At 41.6% G+C, this 24,998-nt stretch overlaps 1 protein-coding gene across 1 annotated transcript in view; it reads right to left on the bottom strand.

The window, feature by feature from the left end:
• The window catches only part of SNTG1 (syntrophin gamma 1), a 472,569-nt gene extending 450,301 nt beyond the window's left edge, over positions 1-22,268 (bottom strand). Inside the window, exon 1 of the mRNA XM_059901577.1 lies at positions 22,155-22,268. The gene's annotated coding sequence lies outside the window, so the exon portion shown is untranslated. The remainder of the gene's footprint in view (positions 1-22,154) is intronic.
• Between the last annotated feature and the right edge of the window lie 2,730 nt (positions 22,269-24,998).

The raw sequence follows: 24,998 nt of genomic DNA on the forward strand, positions 1-24,998 counted from the left end.
AGGATGTAAACCCCATTGTAGGTCAAGGAAAATCTGTATATGCCATTCTTTACAAATGGTGTCTTATGACAAATTCAAAACAACATAAGTTGAATTTTTCATTAGACAACACTTGTAAAGAAAGTCATCATTAACATGTTATGTGCATATGATTATGCACTGCGTTCTCTTTGAAGCATTGAATATGGTACTTAACAAAAGTTCAATTATATACAGGGGCTGTTTGTAAAACAAATACATTCTCTAAAGAAAAGATTATAAAAGAAACATTTATAAAAATGAGTTTTCCAGGTCAGCTCACATGACTCCAGTTCAGTTCAAGGGTACCCAGTTTGCTTCTCTAACGCACAATATGAAGAAGACTGGATTGACTTTGAGTTCCAGCTCAGATACTTTTTAGCTGCAAGGTTGTGGGTAATTTACTAAGATCATGGGCCCCAGTTTTCTTATCTCCAAAGTGAAGGGGTTAAACTAGAAATCCTTATCCACTTTAGTCTTAAAATACCCTTATGGAATTTAGGACTATATATGGGTCTGCAAACCAGGAAAAGTTATGATCTGTATTCTAGAAACTAAGTGTAAATTGTAACGCTCTTCCACACAAAATCAGGGCACAAATGTCCGTAGCAGCATTATTCATAATAGCCGAAAAGTAGACACAGACAAAATATCCATTAACTGATAAATGGATAAACAAAATGTGAAATATCCATACAATAGAATATATTTGGCCATCAAAAGGAATGAATTACTGATACATGCTACAACATGGGCGAGCTTTGAAAATTGTGTACTAAGTGAAAATGCCAGTTGCAAAAAAAAAGCACATATTGTATGATTCTACTTAGGTGAAATGCCAAGAATGAGCAAATCCGTAGAGACAGGAAGTATTTGGATTAGCAGTTGCTTAGGGCTGGGAGCTGGGGGAAGGACACCAGGTTTCTGTGTGGGGTGAGGAAATGTTCTAAGATCAGGTGATGGTGATGGTTGTACAACCCTGTATATAATCTAAATTCAACAAATTGCACACTTTAGGTGTACACTAGTGTACGTGAATTATATCTCAATAAAGCTGCTATAAAAATGTAGTGTGCTAATATCTCCACAGAAAAACAATCCGGAAGTCTGACTGCTCTGATGCCAGGAATGTATGGTATCACATATCCTCTAAAACCTTAACCTCCCGGCAGCAAGAATCAGGGGTTCCAGGTTAACAATTTCCTATTTCTCACTGACATTTAATAATAATAAACCGTGGAAAGGACATTTCTTCCCTTTTTCTCTCCTGCCTTGCTCTCCACCACCGTGTTCCATCTCAGGTGCAGCAGAGGGGAGAGCGCTCCTGGCACTCTGGGCTGCAGAAGCGCTGTCTCGACTGGGGGGCGTCTCCTGGGATGTGAAGCTGACGGCACTGTGTTTTTTTAAAGCTTTGGAAGGGGCTGCCTTTAAAAAGTTAGGCTCTTATTTACTTTATTTCCTGAGGTCCCACTTTCATGTATGTGTCTGAAGATAAACTTGCATAATGATCTCATCGGAGCGAACCTGTGCTGCCCACTGCCTGGGGTTGTACATGGACCATCACACTTTGCACCAGCCTTCACACTACATTTGTTTTCATACAGGTTGCTGAGCTATGTTGGTTGCCTCTCTCCCGCATGGTCCTCATGCAGCATGTTTATATGGTCTCTTCATTTGCATGATCTTATGTCCAATATTTCTCTCCCCCACCAGATCATAAGTTCCCTGAGGGCAGGACCACAACCGTTCCGTGTTCTCTGTCACCAGCACAATTACGCTGGGCATTTAAAGAGCCTCAATACATACATATGTACAGTGTTGCTGTTTTTCTTATAAAAGGCAGAGAGGAGATGCTCTCAGCCGTCTGGACCCCAGACCTTCTCAGTACAGCAGCTGCTGTCTTCTCAGACAAGCCCCGTGCTTAGAATTTCTTCTGAAACCCAGTGCTCTTGGGGAGAGTAGGAGAATTGGGGGTGGATGGAACATACGAAACAGCTAGAGAACAAATTGTCAGTCTGGTTATTTTAAAGTCTATTGACTGACAGCTTAAAAGAGTCATTTCGTGACTTGTTACCTATAGTTACTGAGCCATCTCAAAAGACACATGGCAGAAATTACATGTACAAAAAATAAAGTGTGCTCCATTGCTTTTTATCAAATGAGAATTTATTGTGTTTCTACTAAGTGGTCAATGGCAAGGGGTTTTTAAAACGCTGTGAAAAGACCACGTTATGGTAATTTTCATTCAAATAAACCATTTATTGGCATCTGACTATAAACAGATAATTTACAGATGGGATCCTAATGGTCGAAAAAAATTGAAGAGATTCTAGAATTTGCTAGTAATAATAGAAATACAAATTCAAACCCGAACTTATTAATTTTCACCCAACATAATAGCAAAATTATTTTTAGTAAAAAATAAAAATCATTTTATTAATAGTATTATTAGTATTCTAATAATAGTCCATTAGAATATTTACTAATGGAGAGTAAATATTCAAACAAAAATAGTCTGACAGTACTTAACGAAATTAAAAATATGAAAACCTTCTGACCCAGCAAGCCCATAAGTCAATAGGAGACATATGCAAGGGCTTTGTTCCCCTACTACCCATGGTATCTGATCATTGGAAGCAATCTGGGGTCCATCTCGAGGAGACAGGTAGGTATAATGTTGTAGTTCACTAGTGGGAATACTATGCAGCACTTAGGAGTACTGAACTATAGGAGCATAAGCAAAAGAGTGATATCTTCACAAACACCAGAGGAAAAAAGCGATTAACAGAACAAGGTTATAGCACAATACAATTTGTATAAATTTAAAACACACACAAAATGTCACCTATTTTATAAGGATATTTCCATGAATAAAACCTCTTTCATCTGCATTCTTCACTCACCTCTGGACACAGGAGACTGACCTGGCAGACTATATCTTTCTTCCTCTGGCTTCTGCTTGGGTCAAGCCTTGGGTGAGGGGCACCAGCAGGAAACAGGATGGCTGGGGAAGAGGGCTGGGGTGTTGTGCTCAAGCCCCCTGCCTGTCAAGTCCTTGGGGTGGCAAAGTGCCATTTAAGGAAAACACAGGTCCTGGCAGGCAGCTCTTCCATATCATCGCCTTCTCTGCGATCAGGTGAGGGCTGCTACCCTCCGTCCTTTGCCCCTTGAGGCTCCTCCAGCAGGATGGTCTGTGCTCCCATATCCTGTTTCCCCATATCCTGCCCACACTTTGTAAATAACCCATTTATTAAACTTCTTTCTAATTACGTACTGTCAGTGATCAAAGTTTCCTGCTGAGTCACTGACTGATAGTAAGCAGTATAATTAATTAAACTCCTATCCGGAAGTCCAAGAAAATAATGGAAGAAAGGGAGAAAGGTGAGGGTGGGGTGGAGGAGAGAGGGAGGAACCACCCTAGATGTTAGGCCCCGGCAGGGCAGTGCAGCCTTTAATTCGAACCGTGACTATAGAGCCAAGGTTTCCATCCTGAGTATCCAATCTAATAAACACGCATCCTGTTTCTTCATCTATAAAACGGAGGTGACAATTGTTGTCTACCTTCCAGGATTCCTACACAGATTACATTAGCAGCGGCCTGCAAAGAGGTGAGCACACGCTGTGCTGATCCTGCTTTCTGGATCACATCCTGGGGAGTGAGCACACATGAGATGACAGAGACAGGTGGGCGCAGCTTGTGAACAGCTTTGCAAATTAGGCCAAGGAGTCACCCTGTCAGTTGTGTGCAGCCAGGGAAGTTAGTAGGCAAGGGCGTGGAAAGACTGGGATTTGTGGTTTAGAAAATGACCCTGAGACTGGTGTGGATTTGGAAGGAGTCACGGGACCAATTAGGAGACCGCTCGTACACCCTTGGAGGGGAGAAGCAGATTCAAAGGTAAATACATGCAGAGTTTAAGACTGATTACTGACAGGATATGAAAAAGGAGGTAGAGCGACAGACTGTGCCAGAATTCCCAGCTTGTGGATCCAGAAGGAGTAACGTCTCACAAACCCCGAGGATCCCAAAAGTCGAGGAGGGGAAGGTAGTACAAGAAGGGGGGGGAGAGAGAACACAGTGCGGTAAAAGAGCTGAACAGCTCTAAAGAGAAATGGGAAATCAAGGTCTGAAGAAGTCAACCTTGCATCTGGCTGCTATTTTTCATAAACCTTTTTACCTATACTTTTTCTTCTATTTGTTGAAAAAGGGTGGTCCTTTGTCCTACACTTTCCACCTTGTGGACGTAGCTCCCTGAACCCCAGGGGTGATGTGTAACACATCTCCCGTTCCCACATTTCCTGCAAAACGGAAGCCCTCGACCACTCGCCCACAGGAATGCGCCACAAGCCACATAGATTATCTTAAATTTTTTAAGAGCCGCCTTTCAAAAGTACAAAGAAACAGATAAAATTAAGTTTTAACAGCCTTAGTGAGGATGACTGACATAAAACAAGCTGCATATATTCAATGCACACAGTTTAAAACTATCACCACAATCAAGATACCGTAAATTTCACTTAAACCAATTGGCAATTTATATTTAAATTACTAAATGAATGATACTTCTACAATTCTCTAAACCTGCAAGTTGCATAATAGTTCTTAGAAGAATATTAAGTTCATGATAAAATCAATTTCATACTAATAAACAGCCAAAGTAGATCTGATACTTCCAGCAACCTGAATTTTTCAAGGCAAAAAATTGGAAAAGCCACATATAAAAATTAAAGAAAATCTTCCTTTTATCTAAATCAATTTTTAAATCTATTTTTAAAAGGTATCAATTTGGTTGACCTAATTTTGGCCAACCCTGCTAATGGCCCTTACCCATTCAAAAAGCCTTTAAATTATATCCATTAGTTTGCTATGACCTCAAGATCCTTGCATTTCAGAAACTCAGTCATTGCCAACTGAGTTCATATGATCCATTCCAATTAGGATTCTATTCAGTGTTCAGAGACTTTTTAAATTTTGACTTTAATTATTTTTCATCGCGTTCCTTTTCATGTTATCAGTTAGTTCCTTTAAACTGTGAATGCCAAAGTTCATTGCCATCCATATCCACTGGAAAATCAGAGAAACTGTAGCAAGGCATTTAAAAAACTGAAAAGGTGCAACCATATCTCATGGTCCAGTAGGAAAAATGAATGGAGGATTGAGATGAGAACAAAAACTTTAAAGACCACAAATGAGGGCTCTGCCAGGCTCCCTGGTAAATTGCAGCCTTGGGTTTTGCATTGGCAAAGGTGTGGGAACGCTAGCTCGCACCCACTGGGCCAGGGCTGCAGGTTTGTTGCAGGGCAACAAAGAACCGTGACAGGTGCGCTGCAGAAAGGCCACAGCTGATGGACGTTCAAGCCCAGGTGCTGCAGCCCTTGGTTCAATGCCCTGGCATCTTTCCCCACTGGACAGGGAAGGCGGGACCAGCACGTCTTTGGACAGAGCCGCCTCCTCTGCTGTGACCATCCTCTCTTGTCTGAGCTCCCCCTCCTCACAGGGACCTGCTTCACCTGTGACCCAGCAACCTCACCTGGAAAATCTTCCTAAGCCCCTGCCTGTGCTTCGCACCAGAAAATGAATTATGGCTTTGCGGGCCCTTAATAAGGGAAATGATATGGGGGTCCCTGAGGAAATGCTTCTAGCTCCTCGTTTCATTAGGATGCTCTGCAGACATTTCAGCTCAGAAGATGACATTCGAACACCCAGGAGCTCTGTCTCTCACACACACACACATACACACACACGCATACACATGCATGCATGTGCACGCACACATACACATGCACATATGTGCACGCACACATACACACAGGCAAGTGCGCGCGCGCACGCGCACACACACACACACACACACACACACACACTCTTTCATTTCAGAGATGGGATTAGGACTTAGCAAGTCTGGAATAGGGTCTACTGTACTTTCAAAAGCCTCAGAACTGCTTGGGCAGTTTTATTAACCACGAATCTAGACTAATTTTTACTTCCCTCAACCTTTACAGCACTGGACGGACTGGTGCTAAATGTGGGCCGGCACCGATTTCTCGTGCTTTCTCACAGAGGTAAATAACAGTAACTTTTACAAACACATTTAAGACTTTTTCTCCAAAAGTTCAAAGAGAAGCAATTCCCTCATTCCTGCATTGTCTGGAGGCTTCCTGTCTAACCCTATCAGAGGTCCACTTGGAGCCCTCCTGCAGGAGCCTGTCTGAATTATTTGGCTGATTAGGGCATCATGCTGAAACCCATATTTCCCTACAAAATCAGGCTTTAAATCAAATTATTTACCTGTTCAAATAAGATATTTTCCCACGCATACATAAACGTGTCGCTCCTATCTTTGTACCATATTTGGGTGAAATGTCTGTGAACTACAGACATAATCACGGCAACGGTGAGTATTTTTGAGTTTGCACTCATGTCACCAGAACAAATACTATCGTTAGACACGTACCCTTCATGGGTGCGGCTTCCAGTGAAGGGTCCAGTCGCCCCTTCCCCTGACATCTCTCCCACCCTCACATTAATATTTATTTTCTTTTCTCAGTCACAGCATTTCCTCCTGGAATTCATCACTTAATATTCAACTGGAATGTGACTCAAACCTTCATGAATTGCCTTATTTGCAAATACCATTCTATCATGTTTCCCTCAAAGAAGGTCTACCTGGCAATATAATAAAGAACATATTGTGCATACTATATGAACATGTATATTATATGCATGTACATTATATACTTTATGATACCTAGAGAGAGATCTCTGAGAGAGAGATGACCAGGAAAGGTATTTGTTGCAAGCAAAGGTGTACATAACCAGGAAAGTTATCCAAGTTGAAGTAAGGCATCCATGACAAGAAATGGAGAATAACTAAGTCAGATGTAGGTCAAGGTTATGGGTAGAAGCCTGGGACCACTAACCAGATAAGAGAGTTACCAGCACACACTGGTCCCTTGAAGTGAACCTCTCACTTCTCTGTCTAAACATATTTGATTTCTGTTATGAACTTACTGAATCACAGAAAGATATAAATTATTAAAATAATATAATATAAATTATTATATATTTATTTATTCTTTCATTTTTATGCCTTTTCCCCATTCCCAAGTAAATTCTTAACTAAGCAGATCCATATAATATGTACTGGTATCCCTTTAAAACTGAGTTTAGGAAGCTACAAATAAATATGCATCACATAAATGAACGGCATCAAGCAAGATGGAATAAAAGTGGATGGGGTCCACTCGCCTATTTCAAACAGTACAAAAGCACAGTGATAAGCCTGTGTGGTCCTGGGGTGACAGCAAACATCTAAACCAATGGATAAAATTGAGAGTTAAAAAAAAAAACAAAACCCTTACATCTGTGGCCAGTTGAATCTTGAAATCAAGATTCAATGAAAAAAGTAATAGTCTCTTCAATAAATGGTGCTAGACAACTAGATATCCACATGAGAAAAAACTGAAGCTTGCCCCTACAACACAGCATATACAAAAAGTTTACTCAGAATGGATCAAATACCTAAATGTAAGAACTGAAACTTTAAAACCCTTGGAAGTAAACAAAGATGGAAATTTTGTTATGTTGAATTAGGCAGAGGGTTATTTATGGCACCAAAATCACAGGCAAGAAAACAAAACATAAAATAGATAAACTGAACTTCCTTAAAATCTTTTGTGCTTTAAAGGATATTATCAACAAAATGAAAAAAGAAAACCTATATAATGGGAGAAGACATTTTCAAATCATATACTATCTGATAAGGTTCCAGTACTCAGAATATATAAAGAAGTTTTATACATCATTAACAAAAAGTAAAACATCCCAGTGAAAAATGGGCAAAAGATTTGCATAGACATTTCTCCAAAGAAGACATAGAGATTGCAAAAAATCACGTGAAAAGATGCTCAACATCACTAAATGAAAATCAAAGTCAGGAGATGACACTTCACACCCACCAGACTGGCTATAATCAAAACAACAGGCAATAACAAATGTTGGTGAGGATGTGAAAAAATTGAAACCTGCATTGCTGGTGGGAACATAAAATGGTGCAGCTGCTTTGGAAAACAGTTTTTCAGTTCCTCAAAGTGTTAACCGTAATGTTAACCCATATGACCCAGGCATTCTACTCCTGGCATATCCCCAAGAAAACGGAAAATGTGCGTTCACATAAAAACTTGTACATGAATGTTAATATGAATGGCTATTCATAAGTCAGAAAAACAGAAACACCAAAATGTCCATCATGCTACAATAATGGATGAACTCTGACATTACGCTAAGTAAAAAAAGCCAGTCACAAGAGACCACATATTTTATGATCCATTTATATGAAATGTCCAGAATCGGGAAACCTATAGAGATAGAAAGTAGAGTAGGGTTTGTCCAGGGCCCAGAGGTGAGAAGAATGGATAATAATTGCTAATGGATAAAGAGTTTCCTTTTGGTGATGAAAATATTCTGATATCAGATAGTGGTGATGGTTGCAGGACCTTGTGAATATGCTGAAAACAAGTAAAGTATATACTTTATAAAGGTAAATCTTACATTATGGGAATTATATTTCAATTTATTTTTAAAAAAGCAATAGCGAGCAAAGAAACTGTCAGTAAATCTAAAGAAGTGCTGACCATTTAAAACAACAGCAATAATGACTAGTCTGAGACAGATTAAAAACAATATGTAACTTAATACAACACTGAACATAAACAATGAAAGTGATATTAATAAATAGTAAGTCTAGGTGAAGGGTCTATAGGTTTTATTGTATTATTCAATAAATATTAGTCTTTCAACCTTTTTGTACGATTGAACTTTTCAAAATAAAAGGTTAGAAAAAAAGTGAATGGGATTGTATTGAAATTAAACAGCAGAGCAAAAATTATATGTAATAATAATCTTCCTTAAAAAGGTAGATATTCTACTCGCTCAATGAATATTTTTGAGCACTTACTATGTTGTAGACAAAGTACTAGAAACTCAGAGAAACCAGGTCTTTTCATAAGTTGATAGCTCATTTCTTTTTAGTGCTGAATAATACTCCATTCTCTGTATGTACCAAGGCTTATTTATCCATTCACCTGCTGAAAGACAGCATGGTAGCTTTCATGTTTTGGCAATTATGAATAAGGCTACTGCAAACATCCGTGTACTGTGTTTTTTGTAGACATACATTTTCAATCCATTTGGGTAATACTAAGGAGAACAGTTGTTGGATCTTATGATAAGAGTACATCTAGATTTGAAAGAAACTACAGAGCTGTATCCCAAAGCGGCTGCACCATTTTTCATCCCCACCAGCGATGATGAGCGTTCCTGTTGCTCCACGTCCTCACCAGCATTTGGTGCTGTCAGTGTTCTGAACTTTGGCTGTTCTAATGGGTGTGTAGTGGTATCTCACTGCTGTTTTGATTTGCAATTCCCTAATTACATGTGATGTTGAACATTTGTTCATATACTTATTTGCCATCTGTATATCTTCTTCGGTGAGGTGTCTGTTTAGATCTTTGGCCCATTTTTCAATTGGGTTGTTCATTTTGTTAATTGTTGAGTTTTAAGAGTTCTTCACATATTTTGGATAACAGTCCTCTATCAAATATGTATTTTGCAAATATTTTCTCCCAATCTGTGTCTTGTCTTCACATTCTCTTGACATTGTCTTTCACAGAGGAGAGGTCTTTAGTTTCAATGAAGTCCAACTTATCAATTATTTCTCTATTGGATCGTGCCTTTGGCGTTGTATCTAGAAAGTCATCACCATACCTAAGATCATCTAGATTTTCTCCTATGTTGTCTTATAGAAGTTTTATAGTTTTGTGTTTTACACATTTATGTCTACAATTCACTTTGCATCAATTCTTAAAAAGGGAGTAAGATTTATGTCTAGATTCATTTTTTTCTTTTGCATGTGGCTATCCAGTTGTTCCAGCACCATTTGTTGAAAAGACTCTAGTTATTTTTTATTAATTTCTTTTTTAGTTAAAGGTATTGACCGAAGACCACGCTCTTAGAATTTTAAACATTTGAAATTTGGCAAGGTTTGCTTTGTGGCACAATATATGGTCAAGTTTTTGTAAATGTGTTTGTGAAATTCTAAGCAATATAACTTGTAAATACAGTTAACCTTTCAGCAGCACGGGGGTTAGGAGCACCGCCCCCCACCTCCCACTGCTGAAAATCCACCTGCTGCTATCCCTGCCTCAAAAACGAAGGAACTAACAAACAACTCACCCAAGGGCAGGAGGCTGAAACAGTTTGGACAGAATCAGGAATCAAACCCCAGTTCTTCTGATTCCATGCATTGTGATTTCTAATCGAACACAAACTTTTCCCCATGCTTAGCTAATTTAAAGATCTGTAAAAAAGGAAAATACAGTACTATATTTATTGAAAAAGATCTGGGTATAACTGGACCCACGGCGTTCAAACCAGTGTTGTTCAAGGGTCAACTGTATTCTATATTTGTACATATTTTGTACAGACTTTTTAAAATTTGCATGCCCGTATCCTTGTTTTTTGTTATGGAGTGTGTGGGGTGCTTAAAAAACCAAGTAAATATGACATTAACTAGAATCTCTTCTTAGAAAATCAATAATTAGGTGGAACCATTAATGAATGGCTTAAACTTTCATTAAGTCTTAGAAAACTTACTGTTTTATACTTATTACATATCAGAAATCAGTGCTCACAAAGCAAAACTAACTGGTATAAAACCACCATCACTCATCAGTGGAAAGCCAGAGTTTAAAACAGTATTACTTGTTCAAAATCCTTTACTTTCTCCAGTATACTGCCTGCCTTCTCAATATTATTAATATAACCTGTTAAGCATTCAAGTGAACTTACACAGAGATATTCAAGTTATATATTACTGCATAATAAACTACTCCTATGTGAATGTTCGTTCATAACACCGTTATTCATAGTAGCCCCAACCTGGAAACAACTCAAATATCCTTCACATAGTACATGGGTCGGAAAGCTGGTGCATCCGTACCATGAACTACTACTCAGCAATAAAACGGATAAACTTCCGACACATGCAGCTACTTGGGTGGATCTCAAAGGCATTATGCTGAGTGGAAAAACAAAAGTCAGTCTCAAATGATCATATACCATACAATCCCATTTATATAACATTCTCAAAAGGACAAAATGCTAGAGCTGGAGCATGGATAGTGGTCTCCAGGGGGGTGGGGAGTGAGTCACATTATTAAGGGTTAGAAGGAGGAACTTCTATTTCAGTCACATTCTATGTGACAATGGTTATGCAAATCAACACATGGGGTATATGACATAGAGCTACACAGACACACACACGCAAATGAGTTCAGATAAAAACTGGTGAACTGTTAAGTAAGATTTATAGTCTATTTGATAGTATTGTGCCACTATCAATTTCTGGTTTTGGTACTGTACTATAATTATCTAAGATGCTACCATTGGGGGAAGCTGGGGAAGGCTCCAGCAGAAACCATCTCCGCCACTTCCTTTGAGTCTATAATTATTTAAAAATAAATTAAAAGTTAAAAAGGTGATTATCCAAATATAGCATTGCTATCCCTTAGCAGCGTCTCTGATGGGCATTCAATCTCACTTGCTCGAGACTTTGGAAGACTTACAACTTGCATCTTTTCCAGCTTCTTACATCCCAGGTTGCTCATTTACTCTGAACTATGAGTCCGTAAGGAACCATAAACAGTATTCAATTTTCCTTTACCATCCTTGGAGTATCATCATTGATTAAACCATAATTTATGGTTCTATTTCAGCTAAGCCACGAACTAAATTTGAACCTTTCCCCAAAGTTCAAAAATGTTCTGAGGGTCAGCTTCCTAACCCGATAATCTTTGAGCACATTTCCAGCTCTACCTTGCAGTGACTTCACGACTCTAGGTACCCTCGCTTTGCCTCATTAGACTCTGGCCTTCTTGAGGCCAGAGACCAAGCCTCGTCCTTAAACGGAATCTAGACTGTACCATCCTGCATGCTGAGGTGGCCCGAAAATACTTGGACAAACAGAAACTGCTAAGTTATGAGTTGTATGTGCATTTACTCATCTATATTCTGACCACTTGACACTGAAATTTAGATGTTGGCAATGCCAGCGAAGCAAGTATTGAGCAGCGATTATTTCTAACAAAGTATTTTTTTTCTACAAAGTCCATTCAACTTTCTTTATGAAAGACTCAAAAATTTTAAATGATTGAAATACTGTATCTTTAACATAAATATTGTTCTATAATTCCATATATTGTAGAAATTCAAGAAGCTTTCAGAGTCTTCACTTTATCAGTTATATAACTCAAATGTTTACTAGTTTAGCAGAGCTAGTTGATATACTCATCCCATTCATTAAAATTCAACCCACCTTGAACTTTCCTTCAAAATATCCTAGAAAATGACAAAACCACTGGTATTACATAAATACATATATTGCTTTAACAATCCAATATACAGATCTAATGATGTTCTATAATGTCTTGATTCAGTAACATCTGCTAAACATTTATTGCTAATTCACTTTATAACATTCTTTATTAAAAGTCATTAAAACCTGCAGCTGCATCCGTAATTATTTCCTAAATATAAAGACTGCTTTTATAAATGATCTCCTTGTTCAAAATACTGCCATACAGCTCACAGACTCTTTGTTAGAAGCCAGAGAGCTTTTATTCTTTAGGAAAAGAGATGCTAAGTAATTCATCAGATGCCAAACCCTTTCTTTGGCCACATTTCGGCTTTGATCCAAGTGGTCAACTTCTATGTTCATTAAGAATAGTTATAACAGAGTCTCAGATGGATACCCAGGACTTTTATCCATTGGAGTACCAACCTGCTCCTAGGATTCAATCTCTTAATGTGCATCCTTAATAAATTTGAAAAAGCTCAGTGATTTGGCAACGCCAAGCACACTGAAGAGCAGCTCATATGCAAATATTCTGGAGACACACATGGAAGGAAGAGACTGCATTTCATCTGGAGTTTTGTTAATTCTGCTCAGGAGAAAATACCCTACTGGGGGATTTATATGCTTGTAAAAATGATGTAAATGATTTCAGGCTCCATTTAACTGATTATTCTATGATTATACTGCTTTTACAAAAACCCCCCCCACCAACAAAAAAGAGAAAACTCCAGAGAAATAAAGTTCCGATACGATTTAAAGAAATTTCATTTTCGTTGAAAACAAACCATTGAATTCTGTGTAATAGAGTTGCTTATTTCTCAAAACAATTTCATTTATTCATAAGCATGACTGATAAATCAATATTGGTGACAGTATCCCCTAAACAATGCAGGATACCTGAGAGTTAGTGGGCAGGATAGTATGTAATTTGTATGCATATACTGCTTGGAATATGACCATTTTTCAGAAACTGTTCTCTCCAAGATAGCCAATGATCTACATTTGGACAAACCCAAATGCACTTGAATCTTTATTCCTTTTCACTCTCTGCAGTGTCAACACTATTAACAATCTATTTTTTTTCTTGAAACTCTGTTTTCCCTTACACTTTTCTAAGTGCACTTACATAACCTTCTCTCTTATTATTCCTCCTTCCCCAAATGTTCATAAACTACTGATTTTTTCCTTCATTCTCTCAAACAGTTAATGTATTTTCACAGCTTCAGCAACAATCTCCATTTTGATAGCTCTGAGCTGGATATGTCAGGTTGTACCTCTTTCTGAAACCAATGGTTCCTTCCCCTGCTATTTGGTCCTTACACCCTTTCACCACTGGACATGTCCCAAGTCAGGTGTGACACCTTTCCTTCTAAAGAAGCTCATTTTACATCTACACGCATTTGTGTTTACCAAGCACCTGGCAGGTACCAAGCACATGATCTCATCTTGATTCTTCCCTTGTTTGTTAGTCCATCACCCATCACCTTACCATCCAGTCTCAACTGACTCATTGCTAACCTTTGCCCCATCAGGTCATGTTCTCATCACCTCAAACCTGAATCACTGCAGTAGAATCAACCCTGGTCCTTCCTGAAGGACAATTCCTCTAAAATATGACATTCAGCACGTGATCATGCTATCCGAAAACCTCCCTATTTGTACAACATTAAGGTCAAGATATTATGCGAGCCCTTCCAAATCCATGAGAATCTAAACCCCTCCAGTTCCTTAGTCAGTAAAAGTAAAAGTTAGTAAAATGTAATTGCTTACTTTGTTTTTATCATAATTTGAAGCAAGTGAAGCATGTAATTAGTGGGACAAAAGGTATTTCTTCTTCCCAAACCACCTATAAAGTATGGAAAACATGAAATATTGCCACAAATCTTAATTTTGACTCATGTACGGAGAATCATTTAACTTTCCCGGACTTCACCTGTCTCATTTGCAAAACAGGAATGATGATGTTTACCTCTCAGTCCTGCTGTGAGAATCACATGTGAGATGCCCGAGAGAGAGGAACTTTCACAAAACTGCTAATGCCACACAAAGTGGGGGGATCTTACTGAGAAAGGGAACTAGAGAAGGCTGGGTCCCCTGGAACATACTTATATGGCCCAGACAGACTTCATGCAACAATGAAATACTCTAACTTCAGGAGTTTCCAGAAATTTACTGCCATGGAAAGAAAACACAAAATGAAAAATAAAAATGCACTAACGATGGGTAACTGGCAAATATTATTTTTCGGTGATCACTTAAAAGGATTTACAAGTAGAGAAAAACAATGGGCTTGGAGAGAAAAATGAACAGCCTATTTGTTTATGAATGTAATGAATTAGATGAACACCCTAATCTTACGTCCCTTAGCTCTAAATGTACGCTACCATATCACTGCTTGGTCATATGACCTGCAATCAGTGGTGAAGTATCCAGACAACTGGATTAATCTGCTCTTAGGAGTTTTACTTCTTCAAGATTAAAACCAGACCAGAGAAGCAAAAGATAAATAGTCCAGCTAAATTGGCGCAGGCTTACCACATGATAAGTGAGGAAATATTATATAAAACTGCTGGAAAAGAAAACAAATACAGAAAAAAAGCTATCCAGTCAGAAGTACTAGTATCCACATTGGTCTATGACTCTGTTTGTGTCCCTTGGATATTACTCATTTCTGAGTAATAAAGTAAAAGGACACCCACAAAGCTGGGGTGCATTAATTACATTGAAGGTCACATTATGAACATTTCATCTTAAAACGTTCTTTAAAAACAAGCTTTTAGAGAGACAATAGCCCATGAGCCCACCTTTGCTGAGTATGCCATCCACAGCAGGTACAGAAAATGACCTAGAAATCGCTGGTAGATTCTTCAGTGTCATTGTAGCGGACAGTTGCTCTTCCTTCTACCCTATAACCCCCCTCTTTCTGAAAACTGCACCAAAATTTGTACTGGAGGGCGGGGGCTTTGCATTTAACAGACCCTAGTCAACAGCTGCTTATCTGTTTCTCTCTTGGTCTTACACTTTGTCAATGTTCCCGTCTGAGTCACAGTCGTCGTTGCAGGACTCAGATGACAGAGAGCGGGGGAAGAGGTGGTGCAATAAACACATCATGGAATATTGTTGATCTGGCTTCATTCCGACTTATTCTATGGACTACTTTTTCCCACAATATTTTTGACCAGTCAAAGAAACAGAGTATTTATTTCTTCTCAGCCACTCCTCATTTTTTGAGATTTATTTTCTTGTAAACTTCTAAAAGATACTAAGATGAAGTTTTCTGCCAAGTCATTATTCATTCTCCCATTTTTAGAAAGAAACAGAGAGGCCTGGAGAAAAACTGACGAAATACGTCAGTTTTGGTTTTTAACAGATGCCACTGAAATCAGAGAAGTCACGGGTCTGCAGGCTCCAGGACCCGGAAAGCATTCGGGGCCGAGTCCAGCTTGTAGGCCGTTTTGTTCCAATTAAATTAGGTGAAAACGAGGAGATTTCACATAAAATCTGGGCTATATCTCCCAGGTTTCGCTCTAACTGAGGAGAGCCAGAGTCAGGAGCTTCCTGCGGGGCTTGCCCTCTGAGGTCCCACTGACCGGCCAACCTGCCACAGCCCGGCAGACACTGAACTTAAAACCCATGCAAAGAGACGCAGGAATGGATACACAAACAGTAAACGAAACACTCTAGGACAAAGCAGGAAGAACTGGCTAGGGGTGAGCATAGTGTGTTTTGGACAACATACAACACAAGGGATTCATCTGATGAAACAATTGTGGGTTAGCTGATCGATATGCAGACTGGCCTAACAAGGCCCCTGGGTATCAGAGGGGGATTTGGTTCCAGGACACGCCACGGATACCAAAATCCATGGCTGCTCAAGTCCCTTATGTGAAATGGCATAGTGTTTGCATATAACCTACACACACCCTCCTGTATACTTCCAATCATCTCTAGATTACTCACAATACCTCATACATTGTAAATGTTAGGTAAATAGTTGCTAGTGTGCAGGAAATTCAAGTTTTGTTTTGGGGAACTTTCCAGAATTTTTTTTTCCCAGAATATTTCTGATCTGTGGTTGGTTGAATCCAAGGATGCAGAACCTGCAGATATGCGGGTGGGCTATAATAATGAACACCACCTTGAGTGAGTTCCTGCTGTGTACGGACGGCGGCCCAGGCGTGCCCTATGCCTCGTTACACTAACTGTTCCCAACAGTGTATTGAGGTGAAACTGTCTTTTGTTTCACATATGGAAATAAAGAGACTCAGAGTTTACATGCTTTGCCCGACTTTGTATAGTTACTGAGTCTCTATACCAGGATTCAAATTCACATCTGTCTGATCGTCAGTCTCATGTACTTTTCACCATAAGAGTATAGGGTCCTAGTCAAGAGAAACAGTCTGCGGGAAGCAGAAGGAAAGTTTCTGAGCTCAACTAAATCTGTAGTTTTTTGTTTGTTTTCTAACGGACGTGATAATGATTTCCCAAAAGAAACAAGAAAAGAGATGTGCTATTAAATTAAGGTAAAGTGATTTACCCAAAGTCACATAATCTGTTGAGAAAACCATGTTAGACTTTAGACTTCTTATGTACTCAATGCATTTTTAATCATGCAATACTATCTTCTCACTGACTTTCTTAAATTTCTTAATCTCAGATACTTACCTATGTCTTACCATGAAGCCCCTTGAGCAGATTCAAAGAGGATGCATTATTCTTTTAAATAGTTTTGTATGAGTAACGTATTACTGTAAAAATTCTGGTACCATTTCTAAAAGACTCATGTTTTATGTTAATTTACCTTGTGAATTTATCAGGTATCTTTTATAAAATTAAATTTGCAGCTCTTTGACATTTTGAATGAATGGCAATATATTTGCTAAATATAAATATAGTTATAACTACTTCACAAATTTAAATTTTAAAAATGTATGTGAGTATGTACATTAAATGTGATAAAGAATTAGCCACTTTTCTAATGTACTGATTTAACGATTGTTTTATTTAAAAAAAAAAAACTTATTTCAGCTTCACTGATAATTTGAAGACCAAATTCATGAAAATCTAAAACAATCTCCTGACACTTCATGTGTAGAATGTGCTGAACTACCTTCACAATAATGATTGAAAGATAAAGTTCTTGATCACATGACATTATTTTAATGACCTGTCACTTTCTGCTTTTTTCCCATTCTTCTTTCTCTGTTGTTTCTTTACTTTTTCTTTTTTGGTAAGTGATAACAAATCAAACCAAAAAAATATATATATATGTAATAATTGTATCACAAACAAGGCAATTATAAAATTTTCCGTTTCTGGTTCAGTCAAATAGTTTAACCACAAAACTATAAGGAAACTGACTGTAACACCAAATAATAATTTATATTTCTCAAACTTACTATTGGTATATTTTTAGTGATAATCTAGAAATCTATACAAACGAAATGTTTAAAGGTTACATTTAAAAAATCATAGCTACTTTTAAAACTCCAACTGATGACAGAAAATAAGCCATGAGATATGGCTTAACTGGAGATTTCTTGATGACACCTATGAACAGAATCTCAGCTCTGGACTAAATCAAGACCACATCCTTACAGCATTTCCAGGGTACCTACACAGACCAGCCCCACGCCGTCCACACTTCACTCCATCTTCACTAGACGCTGAAGCAAATCAAAATGCTTTCTGGATGTATTTTCAGATATTGAGTTTTTAAAGTCCACTTAATCCTTTGAGTATCCTTATTGGTATAACTAATGAGAAATATTATTTCTCCTTTACATACCCGAAAATTATGACAAAAATGCAGTGACTGATTCATTTAAAGTCAAAATGAAAGTACAGTTGACCCTTGAACAACATAGGTCTGAATTAAACGGGTACACTTACACCCAGATTTTTTCAATAAATATACTGGAAATTTTTTTGGAGATATACGACAATTTAAAAAAACGAACAGTGGAAATGCATAGCCTAGAAATATCGAAGAAAACTAAGAAAAATGTAGGTATGTCATGAATGCATAAAATATCCATAGACATACATATAACATACAAAACATGTCGATGGATTGCTTATGTTATTAGTAAGGATTCTGGTCAAGAATCGGCTATTAGCAGTTCAGGGGTGTCAAGTGTTATATGTGGATTTTCAGCTGCATGGTGTGTTGGTGCCCCTGAACCTCAGCATTGCTCAAGGGTCAGCTGTAATTAAAATGAGCTTGGGTCATGCTGACCTAGGCTCGACTGTTTGGTATAAAACATGGTGTCAATTTTGAATAATAGATATTTTAAAATCAGGTCCTCCCTGCATTAAAATATTTTTCCATTGAGAGATATAAGAAAATTGATGCTGAATTAATGAGAAAATATTATATTCTCTACATTGAAGCTCTTAAATGTAAGAGGCACGTCGCCATATAGTAATCAGAAGGGACTCTTTTGATGAAGGAAGGAATGATTGCTACTGGAGATTATTTATAGTAATTCGAAGATACAGCACCTAAGTTTCCAAAACACTCTTGAAAGCATCATATCGAGACTTTCCAATATTCCACGGAGTACGCATCTATTCAGTTATCCCACAAATACTTAGCTGTCAACCACATACAGAGGATTGCGGCTTAACCGGTAGGTAAAGTATCCCCATAAGTAGTGGGTTGGGGGACTTGAACAAGCTCTTATGACCAGCATGTCAAGAATCCCCATCTTCTGACTGTCAAACAGTCCTTGTTCTGCTACGTCACGATGCATAACATATTTTATACTGCAGGATGCTGTCTCTTACCATGCATGCCACGTACAACTCATTCTGCTAAGCTAAACGGGACAAAAATACGAAATAAGAGGTCTCTCTCCATTTGAGTGCTAGTCTATGACTCACTGGATGGGTTTCGGGGGCGGTTTGACAACTGTAGAAATAACTTCTGGCTTAAGATACACTTTTCTTTGCTAGTGGCTTTTGCCTTCCTGATAGAATTGGGTGAATAAGCAGGTTCCTTGCCTGGAATTTATATCTTTTAATTGGTATGAAAATAACAGTCAATTCTTGAAGGCCTTCTTAAATTCCATAATAATCACCTCTCACTTTCACATTTTTTGTAACTATGTACATAACTTGGTTCAAACCCATGCAAGCAATTCCAAAGGCAAACTGTGGACATTCAAATCCACTAGGATCTGATGGTCAATAATTACATTAGACTATCCAATTCATATTTAGATGGTCTAGACAAAATTGACTGATTTTTTATAATATTTTTATAATTTAAAGGTTCAAGCCAGAATTCTCTGTCCCACTCTCATACATACCATTTCTTGTTAAAAGAAGAAAAGGAATTGAACAGATTCCAGGGCTCATTTCTAATTATCCTCCGGTCCTATACGGTATACACTTTACATTTTCCTGATTGTGCAATCCTATTTCACTTTTCTTTTTTGAGTCTCAAATATAAGCAACACAACAACACTGATCCCTCCCAACAAAACTCCTTCCTCTGGGAAGGGGTGTTGAATATTGTGTCTGGTACTCCCCGAACCTCATGCATCCTAACAGACCAAAAAACCATCAGGAAAAAGAGCTGTTTTAATGGGATATGGATGTCCTAGAATTAAGTATTGATCTCTCTTTAAAGACAGGTGATTCTGTGCAAAAAGAAGGTTTGGTTGCATTAGCCCACCCACTCCTTTTTTGGGGGCAGGGGCAGTTAGAGATTAGAATTTCCACAGGCATTAAGTTGGGTTACAAAGCTCTGTCTCAATGTAATGACATTTCCCCAGAGATAAGGATTGACGAGAGCTTCCAGGCAGCTTGCCTGAGCTTGGAACGGTGAATGAGTTATTTATTTCTGTAACCAAATCTCCAAAAGAATTAGGCCAGGATAACTCTTACTTTGTGCTGTTTGAGCCACATTTGGAGAAAGCCTGCCCCCTCTGCCACGGAGAAGGTAACTGCGGCCACGTACCCACAGACCTGCTTCCTGGAACACGTCCTCCGCTTCCATCTTATGCTCTGCCCACCAGGGGCGTCTGTCTGGGCTATTAACTGACAACCAAACTAAGAGTCTAACAGTCGGCTGTAACTCTCCTAAAACGTGCTTCATCAGTCCATGTGGTAATTTCACGTTCACATATCTCAGATCAGGAAAACAAGCAAACAAACAAAAGCAGGCTGTGCCAGGGACACACTGTAGGTCCCCTGGCGAGGAACCCAAGTCAGTAGTGCATTTCTCCTCCTGAGATTACCACTTCCGACCTGTACAGGGCCACGGAGCCCCCAAGGAGCTCAGTGACATGGACGCCTCTGCTCCCTTTCTGCTAAGCAAGCAGGTTCATGGCAAGTGGCAAGTGACAGTCGAGAACGATGTGTCCTCAGGGTGCAACTGCTGCTCTCAGCCAACGCAAAACAGGGGCGCTTCACCGCAGCAACCAAGACCATCTTAACTGCCTCAGAGGATTTTAGCGATGAAGTTGAGAAGAGGGTAGGTATGGAAATGTATTTTATTATCAGTTATAGATGACCTAAGAAATTAAAAGGAAAACCCGAAGAACTGTGCTTTCTCAAAGGGCCCAACTCTCTCCACAGGGTTGGTTATGCTTACAGCGTCACGTGTGTTTAAAGGATTGTCACAGTCTGTCCTGCCAAGGCAAGCTCTCCACTCACTGAATGTGCTCATCGGAACCCATCGAGCTCTTAGGGAAATGTCAGGCATGGGCTGTAAATTTGTGCAACTGCCTTTACCCAGTGAACCTTTTCATTAAAGCAGAATGCTTATCAAGGTCACTGTGAAAGACTGTAGTTTTGAAGCTCCAGGGGAAGACTCCAGAAGTAAGAATGAACGGAAAATAGATTTAATTAAGACTTTAAAGCTTATGGTTCATCAAGAATCTCTTGGCCCCCTCATCACTTTTGGGATTTCAGTGACAAATGTATTTTGTAGCACTAAGAAGTCAGAATGCTATGGAAACCCTTTCTCCTAAAAAGGCACGCTAAAGCTTCTCATTTTCTGCCTTCTGGCAGGTCTGGTTTGAGCAAGTAATCTTAAGCTTTAAAAGGCTGGAAAAACAACACTGCATGAAAACGTGTGTTTTTCTTTAGGTAAGATCCACAGGTGCAGGTATACTCGGGGTTGGTGTAGAGAGAGGGATCAGGTGTGTGTACGCATGTGTCTGTTCTTGTGCAGAGTCTGGCACATTATAATCATATGAAATATATTAGAAGAGATGGTTACACCATCACTACTAGCAACTTTTTGAGGCTTGCATACTATGTAACACAGACAGGATCAGCTTAAACTACAAGTATAATGCCAAGAAAAAAAAAAAAACTCTTACAAAATGCCAGATTGTATCATTTTGGGGGAAAACACGACACACACATTCAGAAAGATATTAGCTCATCAATAAATATACCCAACTAAGATTTTACTATACTGATAGAAGCTTACATATATATATATATATATATATATATATATATATATATATAATTTTTAATATTCTCATCACACAACGGACTTCAGAGAAGTAAAATATCCAACTGCTTTACTAGGCAAGATTTTCCCAAAGATCATTATGCAGGAACAACCATGTAAAAATCAAATTCTTTATCGTCTAGTCCACAAGGAAAAAATAATACTGTTTTAATCTTTCTGTTAAAATCTTGGGGGGAGGGGGAAGCCGTTTGAATTATCAACAAGCAATAAATAACAGTATTATCACTTACCGGCCAAGTAAGGGAATTGGAATTCTTCCAGTTTCTCTAACGTCAGGTTGTGAGCAGGTCTGCAACCTCGTCTCGCAAAGCTATTTCCAGAACAGGTGCAATCCTCTCACGAGTATCCTGTTTATTTGGAGAAGCGTGGGCCTCGGAGCACTCGGACCCCGACTGCAGAGCCCATGGTTTCTCAGAGGCTCCGAGAACTTCGGCCTCACTCTTCGGCCCCTATCCCTCTGGCCCCCGGAGGAAATTATTCTCGAAGTTGCTGCGGAGAGTTTGATCCGTGGAACAGGAGGGCTCCTCGGAGCCCTGCTCGGGGGTCGCAGCAGGGAAAAGAAGGCTCCTTTCCGTCGGTCACGGCCGGGGAGGGGGGCGCGGGGGCACCGGGAGCGCAGCCTCTTAGCTGCGAGGCGCGGGGAGCCGGGCTGCCCTCGGCGAGGCCCGCGGCGGCGCAGTCCGGTCCCGGCGGCGGCAGCCGGGTCCGGAGACGCTGTCCATCCCCTCCGGTGCTGAAGTCAGGGGCCCGAAGCCCGGGCCGGGCCCCGCGCCGCACTTTTCCTCGCCAGCCAACGCGAACGGCTGCTCGCCTTCCGGGCTCGCCTTCCTCTGGCGCCTCCTCTCTGGGTAGGGGTGCGCTGGCTCTCCAGGATCACAGCCCCATGCTTATTTGGTGGCACCGTTTCCGGACGTTATCTGACGGTGGAGGTAGGAATCCGTGGGAAATCAGATTTGAGCCCCTCCTGACTTTTCAGTGGCCGCGAACGAGTTTCCTAATGCTAGAAACGAAAGGAAACGCACGCACACGCGCGCGCACACACGCGCACGGGAAAGGGAGCGGGTGTGTGTGTGTGTCGGGGGGGAGAGTAAATATAGATTATGTACCGTGGAAAAGCCAGAGCTTCTCTGGGTCTCTCATTACGTAAGATGGAAAGGGCTATTTTGGAAGACTCCACAATCCTGATCGCCGGTTAGGGGCACCAGATGTGAATTCTGAGAAGCCCCATTTGAAATTCCTAGGTTAGACACAGCAAAGCGATCGTGGATTCTTCTTAGACCCTCCAAGCAGAAACGACAGGTTACTGTTACATGAAAAAGCAGAGAATGAAGGAAAAAGAAAAAGAAAAAGGCCCCGCTACCTTGCGAAAGGCTGCTGGATTGGCTGGGGGTCCCAGCTGAGCCGCCGGGGGATCGGGCCGGACGCGGGTCGCCGGAGCGCCGGGAGGCGAGGCTGGCGAGGCAGCGGCGCGCGCCGGGCGCGGGCTCCTTCCCGGGGCCGGGCTGGCGAGCGCCTGCAGCCTCGGCCCCTGCAGGGTGGCGGGGGAGGCCGAGTGCTCAAGGATCGAGCCGGGGACGAAAAAGTCAGCGGGGAGGCTCGGCTGTCCCCGCCCTTTCAACGCCGCCACGACGCGCCGCCCGCCGGCCCCCGGCCCGGGTTTCCGCCCTTCAGCCCGGCTTCTCCTCGCTGCCCCCAGGCCTCGCCGGCCCGTCTCTCCCGCGGCGCACAGACCCCACGTCCGCCCGCTGCACCCGCTCGCACAGCCGCTGGTCCCCGCACCGGGGAGGGCGGGGTGGGTGCCTTCGGGCGGCCCCCGAGGGCTCCGCCACCCACCCTCGGCAGCGCGCGTGGGGTGAGGCGGGGAACTGAGATACTCTGCGTTGAACCTGCTAGGAAACTGGTCAAAATCACGTCCACGCGGACCCGTAGCCAAGAGGGAAAATGGAGCTGGGGGCGAGGGTCGTGGCCCGGCCCACCGCTCCCGGCACCGAAACTGTGAGCGCAGGCTTCTGCGCCCGGAGACCTGGGGGGAGTTCAGGAAGGAATGGCGGGGTGCGGGGCGAGGCGGGCGGAGCGGGTGCCAGGCGCCCTTCCCGCCGGGCGCTCGGATCTCTCCTGCCCGGATTCCGACAGCAGAGGGAGCCGTGCGCGCAGCGCCGGCCTCCACGCCGGCCCCGGGGATCCGAGCCAAGGGGCGGGCGCCGCGCCCGGGGGTCTCTGCCGGGACCGGGCTGGTGGGGCGGCCAGCGCGGCGCCTCTGGTGCCCCGGAGGCGAAACGGGCCTGAAGCGGGGTCCCTGGAAGTGCAGATCGGACAGGCGCGCTATTCAGTCCGGGAAGCCCAGGGTTTCCTTAGACTGCGAGCCGCCGCCGCCGCCGCCGCAGCGCCCTCGCGTCCCGGTGGCCCCCAGCCTCGCTGCCGCCCGGCTCCCGCCGGATAAGGCCCGCAGGGAGGGGAGGGGAGGGGGGGGCGGGCGGGCGGGCGGGGGGGGGGCAGGAGGCGGGGCTGTCAGTGGGGAGGCGGTGCGGGGGGCGGTGCGCGGGAACCTGCACGCGCAGCGAGAGGGGCGCGTCGCCCGCCCTCTCTCGGGCCTTTGACCGGGGGCGCTGGCGGCAGGTGCCGGTGGGCCTCTGAAACCGCGTCGGATGGAGTCGTCTGGCTTCTCCGAGACACACGAAGCTCCCTAGGATATTGTTCCTTGGGGCGAATGTGGAAGCGTGTGTTTTGCTTTACGGTCCGTGTAAAAGTAGACTGATTGCTCAGCATGGTGGTGCAGGCAGTTTCCCTTTTCCCTTGGACTCATGTAGACAAAACGCATGGCTCTGGGATGTGCACAAGCACGTACGTGTCATCTCCACAAATAAGTTTCAGAAAGTGCTGTTTTTGTTAGAGGACGGAAACAAACCTCCTCCAGCGAGGACCTCGCTCGCCCGTCGGTGAAGACAATTTTCTCTGCAGAATTTAATCCACCTGATGCAATTGATGGCTTAAATTGTTTTCTCCGGACATGTAGAAACAAGAACAATCGCAGAAATGTAACGCATCAAGTAAAAGAACCGCATTTAAATGAGGCG

Source organism: Balaenoptera ricei, chromosome 17 (assembly GCF_028023285.1).
Source record: "Balaenoptera ricei isolate mBalRic1 chromosome 17, mBalRic1.hap2, whole genome shotgun sequence".
In the NCBI taxonomy this organism is placed as follows: domain Eukaryota; kingdom Metazoa; phylum Chordata; class Mammalia; order Artiodactyla; family Balaenopteridae; genus Balaenoptera; species Balaenoptera ricei.